The sequence below is a fragment of the Fukomys damarensis genome, unplaced genomic scaffold (assembly GCF_012274545.1).
Source record: "Fukomys damarensis isolate Sample0158 unplaced genomic scaffold, DMR_v1.0_HiC HiC_scaffold_10, whole genome shotgun sequence".
In the NCBI taxonomy this organism is placed as follows: Eukaryota; Metazoa; Chordata; class Mammalia; order Rodentia; family Bathyergidae; genus Fukomys; species Fukomys damarensis.
In genome coordinates, this window is record NW_022900922.1 from 38,496,174 (window position 1) to 38,515,928 (window position 19,755).

The 19,755-nt window shown below is 40.2% G+C and overlaps 3 pseudogenes; 1 reads left to right on the forward strand and 2 right to left on the reverse strand.

Moving 5' to 3' along the window:
• Positions 1-8,847: 8,847 nt before the first annotated feature.
• On the reverse strand, positions 8,848-9,744 carry LOC104861553 (annotated as a pseudogene).
• A 1,079-nt stretch (positions 9,745-10,823) lies between these two features.
• Positions 10,824-16,352, forward strand: LOC117285453 (annotated as a pseudogene).
• A 535-nt stretch (positions 16,353-16,887) lies between these two features.
• LOC104861552 lies at positions 16,888-18,916 on the reverse strand (annotated as a pseudogene).
• Positions 18,917-19,755: the final 839 nt, after the last annotated feature.

Genomic DNA, 19,755 nt, shown 5'->3' on the forward strand with positions numbered 1-19,755 from the left:
AGAAAGAAATTAAAGCAATAAAGATAGGAAAGGAAGAAGTTAAACTGTCATTATTTGGTGATGATATGATACTCTACATTGAAGACACAAAAAACTCCACCAAAAGACTTCTCTACTTAATTGACACTTTTAGCAGAGTAGCTGGATACAAGGTCAACACCCAAAAATCAATAGCCTTCTTGTACACAAACAACAGACTCACTGAGAAAGAAATTAGGTCTAACAAAAGAAGCAAAAGACCTCTACACTGAAAATTACAGCACTCTGAAAAAAGAGATTGAGGAGGATATAAGAAAATGGAAAGATCTCCCCTGCTCCTGGGTAGGAAGAATCAACATAGTGAAAATGGCCATACTACCAAAACTGCTATACAGATTCAATGCAATGCCCATTGAAATCCCAACACTATACTTCACAGACCTAGAAAGAAGAATGCAAAAATTCCTTTGGAACCATAAGAGACCTAGAATAGCAAAAGCCATCCTAGGCAACAGACACATGGCAGCGGGTATAACAATTCCCAATTTGAAACTACACTACATGGTACTTGCAAAGAAAAAGACCTGAGGATCAGTGAAACAGATTGGAAGACACAAAAACAACTCCAGATGCACTCAGTTACCTCATCTTTGACAAAGGAGCTGACAGTACCCACTGGAGAAAAGATAGCCTCTTTAATAAATGGTGTTGGAAAAACTAGATCTCAACCTGCAAAAGATTAAAACTAGACCCTTATCTGTCACCATGCACTAAATTAAAATCCAAGTGTATTAAAGATCTAAATATAAAAACAAAACCACTAAACTTGCTGGAAGATAAGTTAGGTAGAACTCTGGAAGACATTGGCATAAGAAAAGACTTTATGAACAAATCCTCAGTAGCACAGGAACTAGCAGAAAGAATCAACAACTGAGATCTCATCTTCTTAAAAAGCGTCTGCACTGCAAAAGAAACCATCAACAGAACTAAGAGACAATCTATAATGTGGGGAAAACTTTTTACCAGCAGCTCCTCAGACAAAGGGCTATTATCTAAAATATATAAAGAACTCCAAACAACCAGCCCCCCAAATATAAAGACCCAATTCTAAAATGGGGATCTGAAATGAACACACATTTCTCAGACAAAGAAATAAAAGCAGCAAGTAAATATATGAAAAAATGCTCCACATCACTGGTCATTCAAGAAATGCAGATGAAACCAACACTGAGATTTCACCTCACCCCACAAAGAATGGCTGCTATCAAGAAATCACACAACAACAAATGTTGGTGCGGTTGTGGGGAGAAAGGAACCCTTCTCCATTGTTGGTGGGAGTGCAGACTAGTGCAACCACTATGGAAGTCAATATGGAGATACCTCAAAGAACTAGGATTAGAGGTTCCATTTGACCCAGCCATCCCTCTGTTGGGTATCTTTCCAAAAGAATTAAAAGAATCTCACCACAGTGATATGTGCACACCAATGTTTATAGCGGCACAGTTTGTAATAGCTAAAACTTGGAAACAGCCCATCTGCCCATCATTTGGAAACTGGATAAAGAAGATGTGGTTTTTCTATAAAATGGAATACTACTCAGCCATAAAGAATGAGAAAGTAGATTCATTCATAGGTAAATGGGTACATTTTGAGGATATACTCCTAAACAAAATAAATAAGTCACACATATGCAAATACTGAATAGTTTCTCTGGTGTGAAAAACTAAAATAATACTCAAGATCCTAACAGGACAATTAGCAATGTGAAGTAGGAAGAAAAGGATCAAAGATGTAGGGACAGTGAGAAGGATAGGGAAATGGGAATAAGGGAAAAGGAAAAAAATGTGAGAAAATGTAAAAATTGAATTAAAGTGTTTGAGGGTGGGGAAGGGAGGAGGGGGGGAAGGGAGGGGGGGGACAAGGGGGAAAAATGAGAACCAAGACCTGGCATGTAAAGGTACAAGATCCCAGTAATGAATGTAACTGTACTGTCTACCTAGAATGTACCAATAAATTCAATTTAAATTTTTTTTTAAAAGTTCTCTCTATCACCAGCACTGTGAGAGGCTGAGACAGGCAGATAGCAGCTTCAAGCTTACCAAGGTCAATTTAGTGACTAAGTGAGATTCTTTCAAACTTTTTTCAAAAAAGGGCTCGGAATGCAGCTCAGCCTAAGGGTACTGGGTTCAATCCTAGTACTGAAAAAAAAGAGAGAAAATCATGAAAGCATGATTCTTCTTGAGACTTAAGAATAGACAGAAAATATGTGATTGCTGGGAAAACACAACTGAGGATATTGAGTTATCTAAAGTGCTATTGTGGACTTCTTTAAAAAAGTAGAATTGAGTTGAGAAAATTTAAAATGAAGCTAATCTAATCACCAGAAATTAAATAAAACTAAAGAAATATATAATTACAATCATTATAAACCAAACTGGTGGCAGATAGGTAAGCAAACCTGGAAATCAAAATTTTACTACACACTATGTAGTATCACTGGTACTGTCACCATCTTCACCTCTCACTTGCCTTACACTTCTGTTTTTTTAAAACCAGTATAAATATGTACAATAAGAGCATGGACTCTATATCATCCTGTGAAATCTAACATGAGATTTAAATAAAATACAGTTGATTTTAAATTTTGTGACATGAGCCTTTATGTACAACAGAAACAAACAAACAAACAAATGAACAAACACACCTACAATGTCCACAGCCAGACACATCACAAAGTATAGAAATTAAAATGCAGAAAAACATCTTGAAAGTGTCCTAGAAGATAGAAATGATTGCCTACAAGGAATAAATGTTCTCAAATAATGATGGATTTCTCATAAAAGCCATGAATCTGAGACAAACTCCCTGGTCACTGCCTTTCCTCACTGATAAACACTTTGAGTGCTGGCATAGGGATACTGTGGCCTCCAGAAATGAGTGTGGTCCCCAACCTGTCCCTCAGGTCTGGAAAGCAGGAGTGCATTTCCACTTCCCCTGCTCAGTACCCTAGTGGGTGGCTGCAGGCTCCAAGACAGTCCCAGGGAGCCTGTGCCTGTGCTGCCCAAATCTGAGCTGGGGGATCTGACCTCCCTTCTGCACAGGTTTGGAACTAAGCATTGACTCCGACCTGGGACCTGGGGGGAATCAGTTCTGATGATTCAGTCAGGCTTCTGTTCCCTGGATCTGGAGACTTCCTCCTTATGCAGGTAAAGGAAGGTGCTGCTGAGCTTAATCCTATTTGTCTGTTGATTTGTTGTCCTAGCTTTTAGAATCTTGCTCAAAAAATCATTATCAAGGCCAATTTCAAGAAAATTTCCTTGTATGTTTTATTTCTTCTAGGAATTTTATGGTTTTCACATCTTAGATTTCTCTATTTAATATATCTTGACCTGAATCCCTGTATGGACTCAGAGATAAGGGTCTAACATTATCCTTTTGCATGTAAATTTCCAGAACCACTTATTAATGAGTGTTCTTTCCCCATTGTGTATTCCTGGCATCCTTGTGGAAAATCACCTGACTGAGTATGCTTGGGTTTATTTCTGGTTTTACTCTGTTCCATTGGTTTATATACCAGTATTGTAGTGCTTTGACCTCTATACCTCTATTTTGAAGTCAAATAGTACAATATCAACAATTTTAGTCCAGCTTTTTATAATCCTTGAGCTTTTTGTAGTCATTTATGGGTCCATATGAAATCTGGAATTGTTCAGTTTTTGTGTAAAGTGTAATGTGAATATTTATAGAGGCAGCACTTAATCTGTATGTCACTATGAAAAATATGGACATTTTAACAATATTAATTTTCAGTCCATGAATATTTTTGCATTTATGTCTTCCATTTCTTTTATCAGTGATTTATAATTTTCAGAATACACATTTTCACCTCTTTAATCAAATACATTTTTCAATATTTTAATGTGGGTTTTTGTTGCAATTATAAAGGGGATTTAAAAATTTTTTTGAAAGTCTTTTGTGTATAAATTTGGTATTTGCACATAATGGAGTACTACTCTGCTATGAAGAAAGATAAACTTGAGTGTGTAGGAAAATGAATGCATCTTGAAACTATAAAATTAAGTGAAATAAGGCCGGGCATGGTGGCACATGCCTGTAATCCCAGCACTTGGGAGGCTGAGGCAGGAGGACTGCTGTGAGTTCGAGACCAACCTGGGCTACATAGTGAGTTCCAGGTCAGTCTCAACTACATAGTGAGACCCTATTTCAAAAAAACCAAGAAAAAAATTTAAGTGAAATAAATCAGGCACACAAGCCTAAATATCACATTTTCTCTTACATGAGAAACCCAAAGTACAGATAAATAGAAAAATAAAAGACAATAGTAAGCAGGGAGATACCTCTCTCTCAAAGGATAAGGGGATCAGAAGCAGAAGGAGGAGAGGAAGAAAAAGAAGTGAAAAAGTGAATAAAGATGTGTTACATACATGTACCAATTCTGCTCAGGGAATGTAAACACTATGTGCTGCAAATATGTACAAAATAGAAGCAACTTGTGTTTTTGATGAGTGACTGCTTTATGTGATGTCACTCTACTCCTTTTCATCACTAACTGGACAGGCTATGAGGAAGGTGGGTAGAGGCCCAGGAAATGCTGGTGAGTGGGTCTGCACTTCTCTCTGTGGTGAATGCAAAGTCAGCTACGCTACCTTCTCCTTGCATCTCCTTTATTGTCCACTGGACAAATGAGAAGGAGGCCATTTTGAAACAGGGACCCAGGGCTGATGTACAATTCTCAAACCTGATTCCACATACACTTCTCTCTGTCTGAGTATTGGCTATAAATTTGAGTTCCCAGTGTCAAGGGCATTACTTGACCTTGCCCATTACCTAGCAATATGTGGGGAAAGAAATACAGAAATCATGTGTGATCATCTTAGGGAAGTGCATGGATTGACTTCTGCACACAGCCAGAGCTGAGAGGAAGAAACAGCCCATACCAGCTCCAGGAAGTACTCCTGCTGCTTTGTTTCAATCCCAATTTTGCCCAGACTTGAAACCATAGCTGTTCTGTGAGTATGTGCACACCAGAGGGAGAGAACCATGAATCAGACTTTGAATCTACCACAACAGCAAATGAGTTCACACTGTGGCCCTGAGACCAAGCCTTTGCACTCTGAGTCCAGCTCAGGGGCCAGGAAGAACTCAGCCCACACCACACTGCAGCTGCTCTAACTCTGCGCATACCTTAGATCCCATTCTTGGCTCCCTGCCTGCTTCAAAATTATCTCTGCCTCACATAAGGACATTAGGGTAACAGCCATGTATATGTTCTTGGACTCTAGCACCACTGCTGACTCAGAACCCAGAGGCTCCACCTTCCACACATGGTTGTGCTTCAAATCTCAACTCCATGTCTACTCACTCAGCACAGACCGTATCACTGGCACCACATATGGCCTTATTCCAATGCAAATGCCCAAAGGAATCCCGTACTAGTCACCCTTCCCATCACAGGCACATCATGCCAAACATCAAAATCTTAAAGGAGGGGAATTTTAATATGGCTCATGGTGTCCAACATTTCAGTCCATAATCAGTTGGCTATAAGCTTGAAACACTGTGGAGAAAGGGTTTGGCAGAAGACAGCTGCTCACCTCATAGTGGTCAGGATGCAGAGCAGTGGAAAAGACAGAGGAAGGAGCAAGAAACCAGAGACAGAGCCTGAAAACATCCCTCAGTTACTCAGACAGACACACTTATAAGTCTGCCTCACCAATCCCATGGGCAATTACATAATCTCAAGATACAATATTGCAAAGCAAATTTTCTCATTCCAAAAAGGAAAAATGAGACAGAATAGGACCAAAGGAAGCCCAAAACTCAGCAGAAAAACACTCAATAAAATTTGCAGTTCCATATCCAGCATCCAAAACAAGTAATGATGAGGTGCGAGACACTGAGGGCTTGAATTGCCCCATAGGTCATATGGCCTCTCTCTTGGGCTGACTATATTTGTGGTCAACGTTTCCCTGGCAAATGTTCCATGTTTCTAGTATACATGCTAGATTCCTAGCATCTCCATTGCACCTTCAGCTTCATTCTCACAGCTTTCCACACTGACATCCCAGGTCCCCTTGACTCTTCTCCCAGTCCTTCCTTTGAAATCCAGGAGAAAGTTCCCTGATACACAATTCTTTCACTTTTCATGCCAGTATAACTAGCATCACCCATATGTGGCCAAGTTTTGTGATCACTTGGAGCATCCATATCACCCCTGGACCATGGCTGCAGCAGCCTCCTAGTGCCTGGATGGCTAAACGCAATGAAATGCATCCTGGGGCATCAATTGCCTAGGAGCCCTTTCTCAAACCGGGGTCTCAAAGACTCTCTTCTCAAATGAAATGTTTATACTTTTCCACCCTGAGCCTGGGAAAAGTTGGGTCTCACTGATTTCTGAGACCTTGTATTAAGTATTTGGTTTTTAGTTTCTTTTTAATATTAGTCTCTTCAGCAACCATGGATGCTTAATGCATGATTCATTTTGGAATGAAATCTAAGCTTTTCAAATTGTTCTTTTCTACATGTTGTACACAATTCTAATCTAGCTAAAAGCAGCCAGGACTGCAATGCTACATCCTGAATATTGGGTTGCCTTGAAGTCATTTCTACAAAGTTTATCAATCCTCTGTCTTTAATCTAGATCTCTTGCAAAGTCTCAGCTTATGGGCAAAATGTAGACAAGTTTTCTGCCAGAGTATAACAAAGGTTTTTAAGGTTCTTAGCTAAGAGTTAGCCTTAAATTTCACGAAGACTTTGACTTGGAGTTTTGCAAAATGCTAGAATGTTGAGACTTTGGGGTAAAAATTGTTGCTTTTCTGATTGTACCTAGGATAGTTGTGACAACTGTCAATGGAGCCCTTGCTCTCAACTAAAAGTCCTTAGCTTGGCCTTGACTGTCTTTATTCCTATCAATTTTCTAGTCATCAGAGTTCTCTCCAGAATTGTGCATCATGGCCTTCTTACAGTATCATAAAACCTCTCTAGCCTGCATCTGTAACCCTTTTCACATTTCTCTTACAAAACAGTTGTAAAGTCTTCTAAACCACATGGTCATATACTGGCATAGTATTGACCCCACTTCTGATACCAATTTTCTGTATTAGTCAGCTTTCTCATTTCTGGAACATAATGCTCAACTTACAATTTAAGGGAGGAGAAGTATAATTTGGCTCATGGTTTCAGTATATTCAGTCCATAGTCAGTAGGCTCTGAAGCAGAAAGGTCATGGTGAAAGAGCTGGTCAGAGGATCAGTGTTCCCTTTATAGTGTCCAGGAAACAGAACAGAGGAAGAGTGTCGGAGAAGAAAAGGTGAGGACCAGGACTGAGGTAAATCCCTGGCCCTCGTATTAACTTTCAATGACAGAATATGTCTTGATATATGCTACATTTTTATAAATTCAAATTAGCTTTATAGTAAGTAGTTCAGTAAATGTTTTAAGAATATAAAATAGTCTTCATTAAACATATCTTCCATGCTTTTCTATGTTTCTGGGTCACAGTCTAGCTCAGGTGCAATCACACACAAATTTTCTCTTTAAATTATGTCACTCGTGTTTTCCCTCTGCATATAAAAGTAGCGAATGAGTACTACCCTGTTTTCTCATCTGGTAATATCTTGAGGAGTTCTCTGTACACAAACGTATTATAAACGCCACCTCTTACAGCAAGTTGAAAGACACTGCACTGATTGACCAGCCTGCTGCATCATTCAGTATAGTTCCATAGTGATAGCTATGTCTGTTGTTTACTGTCTTTGAAATCACAAGCATTGCTAAAGTCCACATTACGGACATTGAGAATGTTCCCGCATAAGTGAATGTAGCTATGGAATCCACTTCTTACAAACAGATACAATGTCAAAACACAGAGACAAAATGCATGCATATTCCTCATTTTATTTGCAAATTATTAACAACACTTCTTCATTGATAGTTGCGTGCCTTGGCAGTGGATGAGAGCTCTGAACCCCAGAGTCTCAACAACTCTGTGCTATCAAACATGAAATTTTGACAATTATTCTGGTGAAATTACTACTTTGAAACAGTTTTATTGCATAGTTCTCAAATATAAAGAGATTCAGAATTCAACCTGATGTGCTTCCAAATGAGAGGTAGTGAAATGTCTTCCCTTTGTTTTCTGTCTTAATCTCTTCCTCCTTCAGAAGGCCCTGCTCCTGTGGGTCCTGGTATTCAGGTGCATCTGCTACAGGAAGCTCAGCAGCCTACAGCTTGGTCACTTCCCATATTTCTTTTGCTCTAAGAACAGAGACCAATATCTGAACAATCATGAAGATAAATAATATATCAGAGCAAGAGTGAAACCAAAGACCAGAAGAACTTTCTGAGATACCTTGAGCCAGATTTGGCTTACCTGATAAATGGTTTCTTTATACAACATGCACTTGATCTTAGTCAAAAGGCCAAGAAGTGATTCTTTATACAAAATGATAAAACAAAAACATCCACATTGATGACAACTGTGAGAACATGCATTTGACTCTAAACGTTTCCAAAATCTTGGCCATACCCCCAGCAGTTGTGTTTTAAATTACTTTGTTGCTTTCATGTTCAGACAAACTCCCCAGAGAGTGCTTCCAGGTAGGTCCTCATGAGTCAGGAACACAGAGGTAGATTCTATTTCCAGGAGACCTGGAACTCCTCTGAGAGTGGAGCTGATCTCCAGGACACCTTGTTTGCTCAGCCTGTGCTGCACAGAAGCCTGAGATGCTTCTTCTGTATCTCCTCACTCTGTCATGCAGAATCACACCTGTGTGGTGTCTGATGACTGCCCAGTCTCCTTGGTTCTCATAGGAGTTAATTCTGTGTTGGTGTTTGCCTCTCAAGACCTCATGTCAGTGCTACACTTAAAAGACACATCTTACTCATGCTAAGCAAACTTTTTGCTGAGTAAGAAATATGACTAGAATAGACTTTCATATTCCTAAAGAGTTTATGTAGAAGGCAGTTTCCCCGATTTCTCAGTGACAATGCCAACACAACCATGTGAACATCTCTGCTGATCAGCACAAAGTGGCTGAGAACTGCATAACCAAGTCCTAGGAATACTTTAATATTAGATATGTGGAATAACGTGTTAAGACAGATGAATGTTATCATTATCTATATAAAAATGTACCAATAAATATTTTGCTTTTAAAAAATAAACCACAGCAATTAAAAAAAAAGACAGAACCTACATAGAAGGAGAAAATGAAATCTACCCAATTAAAGAAAAGGAAGCAGGTCATGAGAATGAGAGTGTTTAGTGCAGCTCTGATTTCTGGGCTAAAATTGTCTGCTAGCCTGGAGCTGTGCAGGTAAAGCACATGCTTATGATGCTCATACAGACAGAAAGCCATGTGCCCACTGCTCCAGCCCATGAGAGAGACATCTGTAACACGACATCCCAAAGAGCCATGAGAAAGAGGAAAAGCCACCTGATGCATGGCCTGGAAGGCAGCAAATAACAATAACTAGCATACGTTCCAATCACAGATCTGTTCATGATGCTGACTGCTGTGATGGAGTGCAGCAAGTTGGAGCTTGTCAGAAAATTAGTGATTCAGAAGAGGAAAAGAGACAGGAAAGAACTTGCCATTTAGTTTCTGTCGTGACCTTTGTCCACAGGGTGTTCTGAGAACCAATAGGGACAACCTGGACCATGCTGAGAAGATAGGAGGTGTGGATGGAAAATCCTGGGGCCATTGTTCCCAGAAGAATCACAATTTTACAACCAACACTAACTAAAAATAATGAAAATGAAAAGGTGATCTCATATAAGAGAAGCCATAGGCCCAAAATGTCATTGCATCTGTGAATATCAAATGCGGATTTGGAAATGTCTTTCCATTACTCTCACTTATGGTTTATGTACTTTCTTTAAAAAATAAATAAGTTGTTACTCTTTTTATTTTAGAAAATGTACCTAATGGGTGAAAAGTGCTTTATATTAAGACACTGTTACTTTACTTGAAAACAATGAATTTGGGAGGAAATAGAACTGCGGTCCTATAAATCCTGGACAACCCTTTGGTGTGGTCATGCAGCAGTGCCCAACGTTTCCATCAGAAAACTTCTTTTCATGTTAATAAAAACACTCAGTGAACAAGATCTTGCTGAACACTTAACTCTTTGGGCCAAAATTTTTTTTCAATGTATCTCTTATCATAGCTATTTCTTTTTAAATTCTGAATATTTCAATATTTATTTCATATTCTCTTATACACCACCCAGTAATTAAAAGTAGGATTTAATTCTATCAATATTCCAAGAGGTATCATCTAGCCAAAAGATAATTTAAAACCGTGTGACACATCCACTTTTTGGTGTCATGTCTCTTTGAGTAACTTTATCCTCTAAAAGTTTCTGAGCTTTTCTATTTTATTACTTTCACAGTTTAGAAAGCGTGGGGAATTTCCATCCTGTGCTTTGGGTTTCTCTCATGCCACCCTCTGTGGTTAGCTCAGGTGGCGCCCTCTGGTGGGATCAGGGAAGGATTCTGAACAGCTCAAAACCCTGACCCCCAGGTCAGCAACAAGCTTCTGAGTCCACTGTGCTCATTTCTGGTTTCACGTGAAAGTGTTTTGCACTGTGATGTTAGTAAACCTTTCGGTGAGATATTCTGAGATACTATTAATATGTTACTGTGCCTATAGTTTCATTCAATGGTTCTAGCATTCACTGATTCCTGCCTGAGGAATTTATTAGGGCAATGGTTGCTGAAGTGTGGTTTACAATCTCATTCTTTCTATATGCTTGTCATTTGCACTTTTGGTGCAGGTTGGAATTGTCCTCCCTCATTCTTTCATTTCAATTGTGAACAAATGCATTCTCAACTCATTCGAAAGGTAGTGATATTTTAAATCCTTATCACTTTGATTTTCGTATTTTCCCAAACTTGCAGTATAGACCCCTCATTTCCTCTCCATTTAACAGAGACTATGAGTGCTTCTTTACATTTCCACATAATAAGAAGCTGTTCCTTCATTCTGAGCTTTTTCTGTATTAACCTTAAGCTAAAACTGTTCTCTAAAGACACACGTTCCTTTTTGGAGTTTAGAACTAAAGTCTGGATGTGAAGTGAATCTTCACTAAAAACTATCATTTTCCTGACCTAACATCATAGACAACTTCTTATCCAAATAAAAGCAAATAGTATAGACCAGAGTCTTTATTTGTGTCACAGTATCTTCAGCCTCTCGTATGTGACAGGTATGCCTATAATGAGGATGTAGCTACACAGGAAAAAGGGGTGAACAGTGACCAGGGCCTGACTCCCAGACCAACACTGCGCTGTTCTCAGTGCTGAAAAAAATACAAAAATAATGCTATTCTTAGCTCTCGTCTCAAATCAGGGCTCCATTTGTATGTTTTTCTATTTCAAGGAGAGGAAAGCCTTCTGGGTGCAGAGTGAATAATGGCAGATCATATTTGGGTGAAGATGAATTATAAAAATGTTATTGAAGGTTTATAGACATAATCAGCTTTTTAAAATGAAGGAGGCGGATCCTTTTTATTTTTGAGTATTAATTATGCTTTAATGGATGTAAAGTTAAAAACCAATTCAGGTGGGACCTCAAGCAGCTGATTGCACAGGTGTGGGGAGGTGACTCCTCCTGCCCAGGCACATGGCCAGATGTGTTCAGGAAGCAGAGTGTCCAGTGCAGGTTACTGCTCAAGTGCCTGTGTTTGAAGATGCTCTGGAGAAAGGGAAGGGAGTTGTTCTCTCTCTCACAAGCTGCTCCCCATTCTGAGTCGCAGCTGTGGAACTTCCCGAAGGTGAAGAAAGAGCCACAGAATGAGGGAACACTAGATGGAGACACCTGGCTAGTTGATCATTTCCTCACCTCCAATCTTCCTATTAAAGTAATTAAACCCTAACAGAGCCTAAGATAACTTCTGCAACATACAGATACGGTAACTGTAAAGGGAGACAAAATGTTGGACATGAGGGGCAGCAATTTGTAAAGGGTTTACTTCTCCCAGGCAGGATGACAACTGTGAAAATGAAAATCTTGGTGATAATTTATGGTAGCCAAGAGATCTATAAATCCTGAAGCTATAAATAAAACCCGAGAGTCCTCACCATTGCAGAAGGTCCAACACAGAGCTCGTCCGCACCACAGCTGTGAAAGTGAGCGGACCCGAGACGTCTCTGATTCGCTCTCATGAACCATGAAACTTCCCTCAGAACTAAAGTCTGGATGTGAAGTGAATCTTCAGTATTAATTCCTCTGGTTAAACCATGGTTGAGATGTCAATGACCATGGGCTACAGGACCTCCACTCTTTTTCTGGACTTTACAGATAAAAGGCAACTCACCTGAGGCCAGGAAGACAGCAAGAAACTTCTACAGTAGAAGTCAGTCCAGAAATACTTGGGCATCTCGGTTCCCTTTTCAGAATCTGACATCAGAAGGCTCTGAGGTAGGTTTAGCTGTAAATTGCTCACCTTATCTGCTTAAAGATTTAGAAATATTGAGAGAACCTTTTGTGGTTACATTGAAAAGCTCTGTTTCCTTCAGCCTTTAATTTTAACTGCATCTTAACTCTGTCAGCATTAGTAGAGTTCATAAAATTTTTCATCTCCTTTTGTATGTATTTCTGTATTTCCAATACAGGACAGCTGTTTATTCTCCATAACATGCTACTGCCTACAAACACTTGTAATTTAGTGTGAAGGCATTCTTTGTGCATGTATCCTTATCATTTCACTATTCTATCATACATATTATAGGCTGTTTTAATGGGAACCTTATTAACAGTCATGATCATAGTTGTAATTCTTTTAGAATTCCCAGTGTGAGTTTTCAGGCAGTGACTTAGCACACAACTCAGTAACTCACTTGAATTATGACCTCGTGTTATGCAGTGAGGAAGAATATTTCCATTATATGAGTTTGAAATGCAAGCCTGATAAGGGTGCACTTCCCTGCCTAACTTCTCCTTCTTAGACCCAGATGGGGGTTATCTCAGTCCAATAGCAAAGCCTATCATTAAGACAGTGTCCAGTGTCCTTTGCCAAAAACAATCTGGAAATATAGGCCCCCTCCTTCTTCTGACACTCTTTGTTTCCTTCCATAAGAAACAAAAGGAAGCGACTGCATCAGTGTTTGAAATACAAATCCTAAATTTGATTCAGACTTTTGTGATTTTGGTGAGGTAAAGAGAAGGCTGGAGACACATGGGAATCCCTAGGATGATGTAAGAGGAAAAGAAGCAGGAATACATTTGATAAATCCATAAAAAGATCTGGTAAGTCTGTCATGGCTCTGAGATATTTTGAGTGCAAGAATTTCCAACAGCTTCCAATATCTACATATTTAATCAATATTCACTTTGGTGCTCATTTATTATTTAATACTACTGTGATTGGTGTTAAAGCTTGCATCGCAGTTCCATGTGTACAAGTCATTTGGGGTTATGTACTGCTTTCCTTACACCATGATGCAGATGTGCATCCACCATTTACAGAAGGAGGGAGAGAGGTTGAAAGATGACAGGCAGTGAACTGAACCTCCTGTGGCTGCCTGGTGCCAAAACTGTGAACAAGCCTATGTCCAGGATGCTCATGAATTGAAAGCAGTCCTTAAGTATTTAGTAAGAAGTAGAGGGTAGAGTCTTGCAGAAATGCATTTCAAGTTCATATGCCACAAAACGTGATATAAATTACCAGGTGAAGTATGTAATAGAAAAATGTATGTATGAAAGAGCAAAGTCCTATCCAGGCCTGAATGATGAAAATCACCTTGGACTGATAATTACCAAGTAATCCTTATTGTTCACCAGGCAGAGAAAAAGACTCAGGTATGGCAGACCTCAAAGTCGCCTGAGATGACCATCCCTCCCAAGGTCATACAGCAACTGTAAGATGCCACCATGGCCTCCTGTCATGGGTTATCTTTTCACAGTAATGCTTCCCCAACTTTTGTTGCATGCAGCAATTACTGGACATCCCTAAATCATAAACTGCTCTGTCTAATGACAGCACATAGTACCCAGCTAGCACTTTTATCTTTATCAACTTTGAAAAAAATCAACAAGTCCAGAATGTATCTAAGCTTTGTTAAGAGGCCCCTGATTTCACTCTCTGGGAACCCAGACCTCTGCTCAGAGCCCAGGAGTGAATGAGACAGTGTGTGTTCCAGGGCACCTCCCTGGCTTCAGCTACTTGATTACCTATATTTTTAGTGAAAAGACCTGTATCTAGAAAGTTATGCAGTTTCACTCCATACAGAGGAAAACAAAAACCACCAATTATTTGTAAACAGCAAAATCACAGAATCAGCATAGGCTTTAGAAATGCCAAAGTATTAAGCTTCCAAAAAATAAAATTTGGAAGCATAAAAGAAACCTTGAATTTATCATGGATAGAAAAGAATTCTGAATAAACTATGAGACAGTGGAAGCAGAGATGTGACTAAATTTGAGTCGTGCTGACATAGTCAAGTGACACAATAGTACAAGTGTCTTTGGGGCTGTGGGGAAGGCAGCCAGAGTACACATAAGCTCCAGGCCATCAGGGTGAGTGGTGAAAATATGACAAGGTTCACTGAGAACACAGACACATTTGGGATGGGAAAATCTGGGATTCAATTCATCCATGCTGAGACTGGACACAGGAGGTTTATACTTGAACATGTAGTTGGGGTTTGCTAATATGGAGCTATAAAAAAGCGGAGTTGAAAATTTAGAGTTTTTAAATATAATCTTCAAAATAGCATTTGAGGCTGTAGAAGTAGTCTTAAGAGATACATAGGAAAAATAGATCTCTTTGGATAAACACCTGCAACGTTACTGATTATCATGGCTGTGCCTCACAACAGAAAGGTGGATGGATGAAATAGTTTGTGCAGATACATACGATCATTACTGACAGTTTTCATTAAGGTGTTTGCTGTCTGCATCCCTTCTGTTTGCAAAGGAATGCTTTGAACCTGGTCAAGGGAACGAATGGTCTTCCTCCTTCAAACTGTACTTGTACTTAACAGGTAACAACTGTTCTTGTCAATTATGTGTGCATTTTTGGACATATTAAGAAGAAATCTGTGCACATTATTTTGATCCATGTGCATTTGCAAATACGCTCTTGCTTCTTTCCAAAGGAAAGCCAACGGCAATGCTAGCTTTTGGGTTTAGAAACTTCCTAGATGATTTTGGCTGTAAGATAGTTGCTTACCTGTAAAGGGTGGCCCGGGGCCTGTCCATCTGCTCCGGTGGACTTACTGTGGTCCGGACCATCACCGTCAGTCCCAGACACTCCAGGTGGGGTGGTTCCAGCTGAGGTCTGTGAGGCACCTCCTTCCTCTTCTCTCTTCCTTTGGAATCTCAGTTCTCTGTTAAGCATACACTTACTCTGTACCATCACATCTGGGCCCATGAACACATCACAGGTTGACAGGTATTGCAAACCTGACAGACACCTACCTGACAGTAAGTGTGACAAATGTTGTCATTTTCTACCAGAGAGGTCAGCCATAAGATGCATTTTCTCCCCCTTCGTAGTGCTCCGTGATGCAGTGCTGCAAGGCATCATGGGTGGTGCAGGTGTCCTCATGGTGTTTCTTCACAAACACCACCATGGTGTTCTCTACCTGCAAAAATCCCAAGTTCTATAAAACCCGCTCTGAAATGAAAGCTGCTCAAAGTGTTCTCATTCTGATGTTCTCTTTGTTTTCTTCGATTGGACTGATAATGTCTTTTTCTTTTATGAAATTCTGATAAGAAATGCTCGAGAGTTTATGACCATTGGTTATGCAATCATTGGCCCTTTTTTTTTTTCTTATTCACAGAGATGGACCTAGGCTTGGTGCTGATGTTCTCAGCAGGACAGAGGGACACAGACATTGTAACTCTTGTCAGTAGATGAGCCATACAAGAATGATGGAATTTAAAATGCAGTAAACACATTAAATTTGATGCTATCTGCATGATGAATCTCTGGAGGAATATTAAAAAAACTAAATTTGGACAGAGCTGGGTAAATGATGGCATAGTACATAACATTTTTTAAAATGAGATTTTTGGCCTTTCTCAGGATGAATAAATTAATTATATTTCAAAATATTTTTGTCACCTGTTTGTGGACATCATTTGGTACAGTCCTGGCATTCCCCACAATTGCTACAATTCTCTGCATGACAAAGAAGCTACAAAATAACCTGATTCACTGTTAATTTAAATAAAAAATTCAGCTTTAAGTTTCTTAAGTTGAATCAATGCGATATAGGATGTGGAAATCCAGCAGACTGCCTGACTAAGGTCACCTACAAAGCTTGCTGGTCAGCCTTGTCTATGCGGGACACAGCGTCTGAACTCAAGGAGCGCCAGGTCAGCTGCTCCCAGACAGCCTGAGGCCAGCCGCATGGCCAGCAGGACTGAGGAGCAAGCAGGGCAGGGAGCTGGGGAGAGGAGGGACAAGGGCCACGCTTGTGACCGGCTGGACACACTCGGAAGTGGCTCACCCTGTCCCCGGCACCAACCCAACCGACGCTCTATCCTGGCCACCAAGAAGTGCACTGCAAATGGGAGAAAAGCTGGGCCCTCAACGAATTTCCAGATTTCAGCGACACTTCATTCACTCTGAGAAAGTTTGAGATGAACCGATGACATAGCTTGAAACATCTCTGGGCCTTTTCTCCGAAGCTCATGAGGTGGCACTGGTGACACTGTGACCAGCAGCAAAGCAGTTGCCCCTGAATGACCAAGTCACAAGGAAAGGCCTTTTACGGTCTCCTGCATCTGCGGAAGCTGTCCTCCTCCGACGCCCAGCTGCCTTCCGTGCAGTTTGTGCACCGGAACCTCCTGGCGCTTGCGAATCATGTGGATGCTGGGGTTAAACCTCGCTCTCCCCTGGGGTAAAGGCATTGTGCAAAGCAGTTTCCAGCTTTTACGTAGGAACTATAGCAGCCTGCAATGCATTTTCCATCCTCATCTGTAGCACGTACAGTCTGCTCCGCTTCCTGCGCTGTATCTTTTTGCCTTGATGTCGTAATTTTAAATTTCGTTCTTTTACCGCTGAAGTTCATGTAATGAAAACGAAGATCCTGCCTCAGTGTATTTTTCTGAATCGTGGTGAATGATTTTCACATCAAGTAATGATCTGGTTGCTTTTGTCAGTTCCTTTTCCTGCATCTGAGTGCTCTCTGGAATCTTCGTAGCTGCTGGTTTCACTGTTGTTAATGGCAAGAAGAACTTTCCTTGGGTAGCTTGCCCAGATAGCTCCTGTTAACTTCACCTGTAACAAAATGAAACGGCGAAGTGCACAAAGAAAATGTAACCATGTCAGTTTCCACCAACTAAGATGCTGGCTATAAAATAATTCAAATATCTGTATGCTTTTCTCTGATTCCTTGGAAATTGTGAACCTAGATGAAGGACCTGAGAGAGAAGCCATGCACCAGCCTGTAGAACGTATGTTTGAAAACGAATTCCCAAATCTATTACTGTATCCTAGTTTTGGATAAAATTGTTGAACTTAATGTTCAGATTGGCACTGACACTCGTCTCCATACACACCTGCTATAGCTTGCTGGTAAGTTCATAACCACAGGGTACTTTAGTTTATTGATCTTAGCTTCTCCAGATTCTGTGGTCATACATAATCCATGAACTAAGCCTTTGCCAACATTCTGTGTAGAATTTTTTAAAAATGTCATCATCCATATATTTGGAACCAGTAATAAATCTTGTCAGTTTGTCTTCTACTTCATTCTCAGTCATCTCTTTTGCTCACTTCTTTGGTAAGTTGTCAGAGTACTTATCAAGCAATTCAAGCACTTTGCAAACAGACTCCGTAATTCAAACAGATTCTCTGTAATTTACCACTGATGCCTTACCCCTAAAGAGCTGATCACCATTCAACACAGTGTTGGTAAGATGAGCAAATTTGCCCTGTACTTCCAGAACTGACTCCACATATAGTGTTGGCATATTTTCCTGGCAAGGTTACTGGTTGCTCCAAAGCCCTCATCATGGATTTAATTTTGTAGCTCCAAAATCATATGAGATAATCCAGTTGACACAGCATGGAGTAAGACATACGTATTAGCAGTGTCATTTTTTTTCTCATCAAATGCTATTATGGCATTCGGCATGTAAGAACTGTAAGTGGTCTGCTACCATTAGCTGCTGACATTTGTAAATTACTTTAGTATATGAACTTGGATATAAGTATTTTTGATGTTGAATTTCTTTATCTTTTAATCTACCTAGAATCTTTTCTATGTCCTGTGAAAAATTTGATTTTTGTAATAAATTTGAAGCTTCTTGTTTGTAATAGTCTCCTGTTTGAGTCATAAAGGGAGACTCAAAGATCTCTTGGTAAAACCTTAAAGAAAAGTTTTTCTTACACTGTTTTAATATGAACAAATGAGTCACTGACCCCATGGATTACTTTCTGGCGTGGGTCTTCTGCACTATGACCATTTGGACTTTGTGGACCAGCACTCCAGAAAGGATGGTCTATAGTGGCTCAACCATCAGTTTCCTCTGCATAGCCAGTGCTGGCTCTACTATTCCAACTAGTGGCTTGCTCATATCTACACCACCATAGCCATACAGAAGGTCAGCTTCAGGCATCTTATTCTTTTTTATATTCTTTTTTTAGATACCTATACAAATCTACATTCTTGCTATATTCTTCCCAATACCTACCTTTCATAACAAGCAATTGTTCTTCAGATGCTATAATTCTCTGGTACAAATGCCCAATGTGATTTTCCAAAAATGCTCTTAGCTTCACTGTAGAGTCTTTCTTCAAGTGGTTCAGGATAGGCCACACATTATGCATAGATATCTGAGAAGTGATTGTTCCATGTTGTTCTCTTGACTTATTCCAACATGACAACTAATTTGATTGTAGTCAAGAGTTTAGTCCATGTTTCAATAAAATCTATTACTCTTGGTTTCAAAGACATCGTGCAACTTCAGCATTCAATACTTTTGGAGGCTGTATTATTCTGTTGGCTATAGAAACAGATATAACAGAATATACAAATGTGTAAGAATTTATAGTATTGGCTTACAGTGGCCACCCACAGAGTTGGATGAGGAATAGTGCAGAGGATCTGTTGCACACTGGAGACTGCAGGATTTAGTGGGAGGTCTGGAGCTCCCTGCAGTGTCCCACATGAGTCCTTATCAGGAGGCTGATGGGTCTGCGACATAAGGCAGAAGAGTCTACACCAGAAGGTCGAAGGATCTGTGCTGAAGCTGAAGGGTCTGGACTGGAAGCCAGGAGATGGCATCCAAGGTGAGGGTGAATATCACAGGAATAAAAGCCAATCCATCCTCTGTCATTTTCCTTTTATACCATCCAGGGAAGGAGCTGCTCTAGGGAGGGTCTTCACACCCCCAGGGTGTGCAGTTGCTGAGCCGATTTAGCTCTTAACCAAACTTCTCAAACTGACACAGTCAACCATCACAAAGGCCCCCACATGATGTCTTTCCTCCTGTCAGAACCTTTAGAGGGTCCAAGTGTCACATGGCAAGAAACCTGTGGGGTGAATGCCTCTGAATGGCCAGCTCCTACTTCTCTCCTTATTATAAAGCTCCCAGGATCCAGCCTTGGTAACTGATCTTATAACTCCAAGGATGGGGCCTGGTGGTTTCTGGAGGCTGAAGCAGAATGATGGAAAATTCAAGCACAGCCTGAACAATTTAGTGAATACTGTAGGTGAGACTATAATGGGACAGCTGGCTGAAAAAAAGTGACTCACTAGCTAAACATCACCAGCTTCAGAGTTACCTCCCTGTC